At 36.8% G+C, this 11,498-nt stretch overlaps 1 protein-coding gene across 7 annotated transcripts in view; it reads left to right on the forward strand.

Moving 5' to 3' along the window:
• The first annotated feature begins 3,243 nt into the window (after positions 1-3,243).
• Positions 3,244-11,498, forward strand: part of adgrb2 (adhesion G protein-coupled receptor B2) — a 336,322-nt gene continuing 328,067 nt past the window's right edge. For all 7 annotated transcript variants that reach the window (XM_016292623.1, XM_016292624.1, XM_016292626.1 and 4 more), the window contains exon 1: positions 3,244-3,477. The gene's annotated coding sequence lies outside the window, so the exon portion shown is untranslated. The remainder of the gene's footprint in view (positions 3,478-11,498) is intronic.

Below are 11,498 nucleotides of genomic sequence, written 5' to 3' on the forward strand. Positions count from 1 at the left end.
GGGGGGTGTGGGCATAGCTAACTTTACACAATGATTCCACAATTTCTCTAATTTATAAACACATTTTTATTTAATAATAATAATAATAAAAGAGCTTTATTAAATGAACTATGATTTATAAGCTGTTTTCTTTATGGGGCCTGATATGGGGGGATTTTTGTCAGCACCCTTTGTTGGTTTAGGCCTGTCATGGATGAATAAATATGACAATAAACCCGCCAATGAGTGGCAGCAAGTCCCTGTTTTAATAAATGATTAATTAAATCATTCAAATCAAACGATTTATTCAAAACGGCTGATTTAATTATAAACAGCAAGTGACCATCTTAATGAATAAATCGTTGAATCATTGGCTCACTTGATTCGTTCAAAAACAGATTAATTCAGGAACAAAACACCACAGTGTTGCTCTGCACTGTTATATAAAATGAACAGCACATTTGCAATTACACACACGTGCTGACATTCAGGAAAGCACTCTTGCTGGTGTAATATAAAAAATAAAAACTCATGCACAGGTATTTTTTTTTCTTTTATAACTTGAATTATAAGGGCATTCTAACTGCATTCTAATAGGCTTCATCACACAGTGAATGCTTTTGGACTGAGAGTCAGTGACACTCTTTGACATCTCTCAGTATCCTGTCTCCGTCCCTCACAGTCACACATACAGTACAATAACATTATGTTAGGGGAATGTCTTTAAACTATAATCAATAAAATATCATACCTAATTTTTGTTTCTAGTTTATCTTACTCATACTTGCTCAGTTAAAAATCCCTTACCTGTCACCACCCATTTTTGAACATACATTCTAAAAAATCCTGGGTTATTTTTTTAACCCAAATGCTGGGTTGAGCCTTTTGGGTCTTTTTTGGGGGGTTATTTTTTCAGTGTTTAGGTAGTTTTTGTGTTACCCAGCTCCTGGGTCAAATGTAACAACCCAGTGTTTGGGTTGTTTTAGTGTTACTCAGATCCAGGGTCAGTCGTAACCCAGCGGTCGAGTTATTTATCGTGGGGATTTTGCGTCTTCACTTCACGAGAGAGCAGTTCTAAGCGCCATCGAATTGATGCATTCTTCGGTAAAATACAGGTTTGTGTACATTTTATTTTATCTATAAAATCGTTACTGTGCTGTATATAGTTCAATTTTATGCAGAGCAACATTCAGGCACACGGTGTGAATCAACTTTAAAGTCTTTTCGCGTGATGGAAAAGCCTGATGCTTTATATTGCTGATATAGTAAAAATGAATAAACCCATTAGCTGGGTTAAATAAACAACCCAATCTGCTGGGTTAAATAAACAACCCAATCTGCTGGGTAAATTTAACCCAAGATGGGTTCTGTCCTATATTTACCCAGCCCTTGGGTTAATAACAACCCAAATTGGGTTGTTTTTAATCCAGTGTTTTTTAGAGTAGACGTGAAAGTGCACTATCTGAACTTAAATTGTTATAAATAATGAACGCTTTGGAATACAGACCTAAGGTTGGACTCTTTTTAAAGAAGAAGTGGAATCATTTCAATTTTATATTTTCAATTTCAAAACATGAAAGTATCAAAAAGTTACAGAAGTGAATTTACTTAAAGAAAATGCAATGTACAATTTTGTTTTATTTTATATAAAATACATATTTATTTTTATAACAGGTTTTACTCTAAAAATGCTATAAAATTAAAGCCTTATATCTAAATAAGTTATGTTCCAAATTTGAAGTTGATATAAAAAAAATGAGGTTCCTGTGAGATTTTATTTATGCCGTTATACCACAAACAGCCACCGGGTGACACCCAAACTCCATTGATTTTTATAATGCATTTTTCTGTCACAAATGTCTAAATTTCTGTCAATATTACTTCTATCACAAGACTTGAGACTCAGACCTTTCCAACTATATGTATTTTGTCAAGATTCTAAAAAATTCTGATTGTAAAATACCGTAATGCATTTTGTAATATGACACTTAACACCGCCCACTTAGGGGGAGGAGACCGCCAAAATATTTTAAAATAACATTTCCATGGTAACGCAATGTCCGATTTCAAAATGTTTTTCACAGGATGAATTTGGAGTTTTTAAGCTTTCAAATGATATCTATTTTAGGGTGATTACTAAAATATATGATAGGGTAAAAAGGCAATAAATTATGTAATGGCTGTGGGCTGGTGACACTTAAGAGGTTAGTTTAAGTAAATAAGCAGTAACTGTAGATTCAGATATGATCACGATTCACCCAGATCATAAAATATTCAGTACAAAATGAAAGAGTCTGATTTTGCTTAAGAAATACTGGTTATTACAGACCAATTTATGCTGACTGATGCACCAACTGAACTTACTTAATGGATATAAAAGGCTGTATCATTCCATGCCAGAGTGCTGAGTTTTGTAACTTGCAAACTGCTGTTTCAATATATGTAATGCTTCAACACATTTAATCATATGGTTGGTGTCTCTTTGATAGCCTACCACAGTTTGTCAAATAGTCCATGCATAGCTTCAAAAACGATTGTACCCATGAAACATTTAGACCATGAAGAAACTGGGGGGCGTCAAATTTACCACAACACAAGTCATATACGTGTGTTTGGTTCATTTGGTGTCAAGTTGCCTACTCGCTTCATTCTCCTTTTGAGACAACACTTCCAACCTGCAGGTAGAAAGGAAGCAAAAACCCAATGCATAATAACATTATATTTATTCCCAGCTGCGAAATCGAATGACCAAATGAGAATTCCGAACGAACTTCCCCAGCGTTCTATTTGGAGCACGCGCCGGCTGACGTAGGTGAACAGCGCGCGCGTCCAACTCCCTTGAGAAAGAAGAGCGTGAACGCGCCTCTATCCTCCTCGCTGCTACAGTGAATGCGGGCATCCAGACGCCTGACTGAGTGCGGCGGTTCTTTACCGAGAGCTCGGATGCCGCTGCATGGAAAAGCTTCTGCCGAAGCCGAAAGGAGGAGAAGGCACATGTATATTCATACGGACGCTCAGGTGTAAGTGATGCTACTGCAAGTTGAAGTCCAGGAAGTAAAACCGCAGCAGATTGGGAATAAACGGATAGATCGGCGTTTCCCGTTGCAGAGCGCACTCAGTGCGTTTGGAATACAGAGACGCAGCGTGGAATTACTGGAGCCCTCAGTTTGTGAACTAGTCAATTCGTTTTCTACCGCATTAAAACAATTTTTATCGCATTTTTCTTATGTCCCTTCTTTGTTTTCCCTTCTGTTTTTCATTTATTTTGTTTGATTAGGTTTGTTGTTTCCACCTTTTATTCCAATGTTATTTAGAGTCTGCCCTTTCCGTTTTTTATTTTTTCATCCTCTGAAAATAGCTCGGATTCGTATTTTGCGAGGGTAGATTGTGGTGAAAGATACTCAAGCTCAACCTGAGTCGTGTCATGGATGGCAAATTGTATTTGCATCTACGGAACAAATCGGGGAATATAGAATAACTCCTGCTGACAGAGAAAAGGTATGCTAGTGCTTCTATTTCTTTTAATATCCATACGATAATGCGTTGCTTCGCAATCTCTGTGCATTCGAATTGTCTAAAAAGAGCAGCGTATTATCATAGACCGACCACTTTGAATCCATTTACTTCATGATCCTTTAAGTTGGAATATGTGAAAGTGTCGTCTGTGAATTGGAACTAAGTCTAATTTTTGTCTTCAGAATCAATTGTGCGCACTGCATTATACTTATGAGCATCATTCAGAACAGAAATGCATTCAGGATCGAGGTATTGTTGCCCTTCCTATTCAAGCCTTAGCCTTGAATTAACTTAGAGACAATGTCTTTTTATAGGCTACCAGCCAGACCACGTTCATGGTGAGCTTGCCTTGAGTGACATGATCAATCAGTAAGTCTCAAAGGAAAAGTATATGTAGAAAACGTTGTGCTGAAGGTTGCGTCTCGTTTCCCCCTACATCTGTAGGTTCTGTCTGGTTTTTCTCGTTATATTGTGTCCATATCGACGTTTAAAGAGCGTCTCTACTGTCACCGCGCTACTGTAATGTTATTTGAAGGTGATACAACTGTGATTTGGCGCCCGCTGTAGTTGCCTTTAACGCCGCAACTTAAAATAGAATTCAGTTTCTATTCTCAATAACCGACACACTGATAATCGTTCAGTCAATAAGCCAATGCAGCTGTCTTTCAATTAACATGCCCGACCAGGCTTTTGCTAATTAATCAAAGCAAGATTTGTCGGTACAGGTCTGCGGCCGTGAAGAAGAGCAGTCGCCCATCTGTTGAACGCGTCTTCACAACTGCTCTTTCAGCGCCGTTTCTTCTGCAGCCACAAATGATAATATATTCTGCGCTAATATGCTGATCGAAATGTACATTTCTCTTCAGGTGCCACTACTTTGAGTAGATTTTACAAGAGTAGACGTCCTTTGATGCAAGTCTGTTATGGAATGAAGCGCACGTGTATTAATCTATTAGTAGGCAACGTGATACTTTGCTGTTCTCCGACACATTAGAACTGAAATAATGCAGCGTGATAAAAAAAAAAAAATGCTATGGAGTTAAAAATAACATGGCAAAGGACTTCTTGTCAAGAGGCCCCGCTCACAAGCTGTGACGTCGATTACGAGCGTTTTTATTTATCCACCTTATTTTTCAGAGCAGATCTATTACCTGTGAATGTGCCAGACATCTATTTAATTAGTAGAAATATGCAAACAATGATCAGAATAACAAAGTTTTGGGTGACAAACAAATTACGCAAATTAATAAAAATGAAATAGTTTGCACCATCAACATAACCTAAAATAGGCTAATTGAAAGCAACTCAAATCGGAAGCCTTGCACATTCAAATTAAAAATGGCAGCACTCGCTCTTACATTAAAAATAAAGTTGATAGTGAAATAGTATGGCATACAGTGATGTTATTTTGGACAACATCTCATTATGTTTATTTTTAATTTTCTGTGCTGAAATATGTTCTATTCTACATTCTATTTTTTATCTTCATATTATAGTCATATCTTTTTATCTGAGAAATCAACATTGGAGTGTGTGATACATTGTTTGCAGCAATCGTGAATGTGTGTGAATACATCAACGCTGACTGTCACATTAAAAATCAGTGGATTCACACAGCTTGATGTGTCTCCTATGCAGCGAAAAATGGTTGTAGATAGGGAAGCTTAACTATAATTGGCTCATAACGCCGTGAGGGGGCCCCCTGCGCTGCGGGGGTGTCCCGTATACGCCTGTGGTAAAAGATGGGAACATTTACCTCAAGGTCAGTGGCCTTCTCACAGCATGTTGTCATGTTACTTTTAGATAAAGGTGGTAAGTTGATGCCATAGTTTTTATAGGTTGTTTGACCTGAATATTTACAAGAACTTCTTTTGAAATATTTTTACGCCTACTCACTCACTTGTCCCCCCCCCCCCTCCAGCCTTTCAAAAGTCTCTAAGGATACCGACACCATTTAAGGGTTAAGCCTGGCTAATTAATGAGAAATAAAACTGGTCTACAGGCTGCTCGGGATAATACCTTTAGCGTGATGTGTGAGAGAGGCATTTATGCTAAGTTGATCAGTGTATGTCTATTTATGCCTGGCATGCAATGCAGTTGGATTCACTGTACTGTACTGAACCTGCAGCTGTGTGATAACAAGGACTGAATTAGGTCTTTCATGCAATGCTAGATGAAAATGAACAGTGTGAACATGTACGGTAATGTTTCCTCTAAGGCAATGGTTCCAAACCAAGGGAGAATCTGCACACTTTCAAGCTGCAAGATGAGTTTTATTTAAAATACTTAAAATAAGTTATATTAAAATGATCCAACTTTACTAAAAAGCTAAAAAAAAAAAAAAACACAAGATCTGAGATGTGTAAATTGAAATCATATTTTCACTTTGGTCGAAATGCACAGCTGAGCTCTCACTCGGACTTTTTTTTTAATGCAGAGGTCTGTACGAGTTTCATTCAGAAGTCATTTTTGCATTCCTTTTAAAGGGAAACAAATGTCAAATCATGATCAGATGCAACTTCTCAGAGAGTGTTTTAGCATAGTTATAGTGTGATGTGCTTTTGCATGCTAGCATTTTAGCATGGTAAAACCCTCTTTGAATTTTTTTTAATACAGAATCCATTTGAGGTGTTATGGATATTATGTTCAGTATAGTCTGTCTGATTCTTCATGGTGTGGAACCCACTTCCGGGTGTCTGTCAGAATCCACTGCAGATGAATGCTTTAATAAATAGTTGCAGTCAAAAAAAAAAAACTGGTGCAGTTAACTAGGTGTTGTACAGAGACAATATTTCTGATTTAACAGTTATGAATTTTTGAATGCTGAGCAAGGGAAATTCCATGAGTCCAAGTGCTGAGATTACATTGAAGTATATCATTCTGCAGCCAGGATGCACATAAGTAGTTTTGTGCCGCTGTGTATTGAACCTTCCTCATGAGGACTTAGGGGGCTTTGTTCAATTCAAGGTTATAGTTATTTGTTGAATGGCCTTATTGAAGGGCTGCACTTACAGTACATTAGCGTCTGAAACATGTCTGATTGGGGGCTGGTGGGCATGCAGACATATTATACAGACAGACAACTGACTGACTTATCAATTATGAAAATATGGAGTTTTGCAAATCCCTAGTTTAATTCCAAAGCTGCCCACTCCTGCAGAGTGGTACACACCGTCCCTTACAATGAATTTCTTCCTTTTTACTTCAAGTCCCATTACTGGCATCTTGCATTTTATGTTTTTATTTATTGTTTTGCCACTGAGCTTAACCAAATTAATTTGTCAAGTGTACATGAAGCTGTTTATTCTTTTCTGCACATTTAATATCAAAAAGATCAGTTGCATATCGGTAACACTTTACAGTAAAGTCTCATTTGTTAACATGAGCTGTGAGCAATATATTTTTACAGAATTTATTAACATTTGTTAATATTAGATAATAAAAAATACAGTTGTTCATTGCTTGTTCATGTTAGCTCACAGTGCATTAACTAATGTTAACAGATACAACTTTTGATTTAAAAAATGAGTTAGTAAATGTAGAAATTAACATTAAGATTAATAAATGCTGTAGAAAACTGTTCATTGCTAGCTCATGTTAACAAACCTTATTGTAATGTGTTACCCATATATTATTTGTTTTAGCCTACTTTTACCCATTTGAAGACTATTTCGGTACCAGTATTGACTAATATATGAACGAAAATGTTTTTAAAACATATTCGTACTAGTGGATATTAGATATTTAATTATGCATGCTCGTTTCCCTTATATTTGCATTTGGATTACCTTTGCCTTCATCTAACCCTCAATTAAAGTTCATTTTTAATAACAGTTTTAAATAGTGCATTTTCATGTAAATCTTTAGCAAATCTCAAAATGAATATCTGTTTTCCATACACCCAGAAATTTAACACTGATGCATTCCCACGTAAGATCCATAATTATTTTATTTTATTTAAAGGGGTCCTATTATGCTCTTTTACAAAGACTTGATATTGTTTTGGGGGTGTACCAGAACAGGCTCTCATACTAGGTTGTTTGAAAAACACATTATTTTTCACATATTTTACTAACTAAAGTTGAAAAAGTGAAAAAGCATAATAGGACCCCTTTAACTTTTTTAATGTATGGCTGCATTTCATGTTAAAATGAAATGCCAAATGTTATTAAATATGTCATCAAAGAACGGGCTTTGAATATTGTCTTTGACAACGTGAGGCCTTTGCTCTAATATATCTGTTACCTTTGAAAAGCAAGAGGGATATTGCTGGCTGTGCGGGAGGTGCGTGATCCTCTAAGAGAGACTGATGCTCCTCACCGTCTCCTGCATGTGAAGGGTGTAGAGAACTGCATATGGACCGTGAGCCAGGCAACAGCTTGGTCCTGCCTGGTTGAGTGGTCCCTGGCTTTTGCATTGTTTTAAAAAAAACACCCCATCCATTTCCGCTTTGGCCCATACGCCAATGTGTTCATGCAGCACCTCACTGAAAATATGGTATATCAGGTTTAGTCAGTGAGATAAAGCATGTTTTAATTCTTGCAAACACTGTCAGCTCACATTCACTGGCTTGGAAAGCCCTGGTGAGCAATACCGCCTGACAAATGCGTTTTAGCCTCTTGTCTGTGCTTCGACAGGCTTTCCTGTCTGCCGTCCTCCAGCACAGCTGCCTTATCTGTTATCAGCTCTCGGCCCTAGAAACGTGATCATTCAGGAAAGCCAAATCTAGTTCGGCTTCCATTGTTCATGTCGTGGCATAATGCTGGAAGTCTGCGTTTTGAGGCACAGATGCTGCGATCAACAGGGTGCCTCTGGCTCCTACCCATCTTCATGTGTCAATATTTGTAGTGGTCCATTTTGTGTGCAGGACCCTCAATTTGTTGAAAATGACTCTAATTGCACGAGTGTTACCAAATTAATTGTTGTTTAAAAAGAAATATCATACATATAGCAGGCAAACTTATTTAAAGGGATAGTGCAAGCAAAGACGAAAATTCTGTCATTGTTTGCTAACCCTAATGTCATTCCAAATCTGTATGACTTTATTTTTGAATGTTTATTGTTTTTGTGCATACAATGCTAAAACAACTTTGACAAAAGCAGTGTTGACAACATAAACCTGGACACATTTTTCTAAAGACCAAAGAAAGCTATGATGACAGAATTATTTTTTGGTGAACTCTCCCTTTAAGATCTAACCAAGCCATGAGCGCAGTGACTTTGGATAAGCCATTTGTCAATAAGTGAGAACACAGTCATGGGCTGATATGATGGGCTTTTTGATGCTAGTATCTATCCTTGTTGTCCTCTGGTCAACCATTTGGAGCTGTCATCATCTTTCTCAGTCCTCCAGTGACTCTGGGACTTGTAGCGGTGCACTCTGCGGTTTCAGCACGCTGCCCGGCAGCAATATTTGCTTTTATGTAATGTTTTTTTCCAATATGTTCAGCCAAGAGAGAAAGTTAAACCTCACAGATTGTATTGATTCTTTGTCTCTAAGCCTCTGTGCCGTTGTACAGGAGAACCCCTGAGACTCTGAAGCAACACAAGGTCTTGATGGCTTTTTCCCCTCACTGTATTTTTACGGTCAAACTCAATCTCTCATTTTGTGTTTGACTCCGAGCTCTGAATTTCACTTCCTGACAGTTCTATAGCCGGGTGTCATAGAGGGCCGCTTTGTCATTGGTATTTGTCAGTCGGCACACTCTGTGATTCATTACTGCCCCTTTTTTTTTTTTACTTCTTAGATTTTGTCTGTATTACTCAAATGATTGGAGCACTTGACTGGCAATGAGTGCAGAGCAAAGAGAACAAGTAGTCTCTTCAGCAGTTGAGCAGCTGACTGTGCAACGTACTAAAAGTGCATTAAAAGAGAAGTATGAACAAAAAAAGTTTAATTGTAGACTGATAGGTTTGAACAAGACAGCTGCTGTTCAAAACAAATCGACAGTAATCAGATTTAAGAATGAACAAATCTCTAATTAAGACAAACTGAAAATCACTCTCCATTAAAAAGCAAGCTGTTTAAATAGCAAAACTGTTTTCTTTTCAAATGATTGGATGATTTGACAAACTGGATTAGTAGTTTTTTTTCTATATCTAATTGTAATTTGTTATACATTTATTACTCAAGTTACATTTGTGTCACTTATACAACTGATGCAGGAATGAATGACTAGAGAATATACAGTGGGAATATACAGTAGGAAACAAACATTTTGATTTGTAATATAAGCTAAAGGCATTTATCTTATAAAGATGCACAATTTGCTTGGTAGATGCCTATAAATTAGTCAGTGAAAAGTGCTATTATGTCAGAAATGACAGTAATTCTTCAGGCAATTCCTGCACCATGGTGTAGCCACAACATGGGTAACATATTGTACTAGTATAGTGCCACAACAGCACTGTTATTTCAATGGCAAGATGAAGTTTGTGTCTAATTGTAACTGACCAAATTTAAAACCCTGATGTCAGCATAATTGTATTAATTGCTGTTCATGTATACTCTTAAAATCATAAAGTCGCATTATGAAATATAAAGTCACAAATGGGAGATATAATGTTGCCTAAAAAAAATTAACATCAATTATTTTATTTTATTTATTTAGGCCTGTATATTGTTTTTACACTTAGATGGAAACTGGCTGTCTTCTATTCCTCTAATGCCAGGATGTTATACTTGGATTTATCTGATTTGTTCACAATGGTTGACTCTGCATTGCTCAGGACTTATCCACTGTTTGTTTTGAGCTATTTATGTAGCTTTATAGTTCCCAGTTAGGGAGGGACAGAACACTATTAAATCATACTGTTTCTCTTTACAGTTTGCTTATTACGTGCCCCTCTCCAGGGTTTCACATGTCCCTTTTGCTAAAAATATAGGCTCCAAAAGTGTTTTTTTTGTTTGTTTTTGTTTTGTTTTGTTTTTTTGCAGTGATGCCATAGAAGAAACATTTTTAGTTCCTCAGAGAACCTTTCAGTGAACAGCTCTTTTTCTTAAAAGGGACACTTTACAATTCTAAAGAACCGTTTTAGATTTAGAAAAGGGTCCAAAGATATTAAAGGTCATCTGACCCTTCCACAAAGAACCTTTAATATCTTTGGACCCTTTTCTAAATCTAAAAAGTGGTGTGCAGTGGTGTTCAAGGCAAAGTCCTCAGTTTTTTTTTTTTTTTTTTTATCAAATGTTAACTCATGTCCCAGTCACATTTTCTTGGTTATATAAACATTACTTAAACGATCAGGCGAAGAAGAAGAAGAAGAAGAAGAAGAAGAAAACAATTCTAGTTTATATTTTTAAATTAACAATATAATCAATATTCTATTTATTAAAGCCATTTATGAATCTCATCAAGTTAGTGTTTTAAGCATTTTACATTTATTCCAAAATAATAACTCAAGGCAGTAACAATTTAGTAACAATTTTTGGATCATCAGCCATCAAAGCTCATTAAATATTGTTTAGAGACAGAGATTTTCTTTAAATTTCACCAAGCTGATTACTCACTAAAACTCCCACAGATCATGTTTTCATGCCATTTTAAGTCTTATTTTGATGTTACAAAGTGGATATATCTAAGTGTGTGAACACAAGAGGTGGGATTAATCGCATGAAACAAACATGACCAGTCATATCCAATCATATCGTGATGGAGGCATTGCCTCCCTCTCATGTGAATTTCCCCCATTCATTCTCAATTATCCCCCACCAAACTCACGGCACGCTTTAGGGGTCTGTTAAATCTCAGTGGGCTCAGGGGAGGTGAAAGAGACGCGGACTCCCATCGTAACTTTACCTGTTGGTGTTGCTGTTGGACAATGTTTCTTTAGAAAAATTGAGTGATTCATACAGTTTTTAATGGTATATTTTGTAATATTGGTGTTGTTTTTTTGGGGGGGGGGGTTTATTATGATTTTTTCCCCCCTCATCCAATAATTTGAAGAGACACTGCCTCCCTTGCCTCCTCGGAGGAAATGGCCCTGATATATATATATATATA

Source organism: Sinocyclocheilus grahami, unplaced genomic scaffold, assembly GCF_001515645.1.
Source record: "Sinocyclocheilus grahami isolate Dianchi unplaced genomic scaffold, SAMN03320097.WGS_v1.1 scaffold289.1, whole genome shotgun sequence".
Classification (NCBI taxonomy): Eukaryota; Metazoa; Chordata; class Actinopteri; order Cypriniformes; family Cyprinidae; genus Sinocyclocheilus; species Sinocyclocheilus grahami.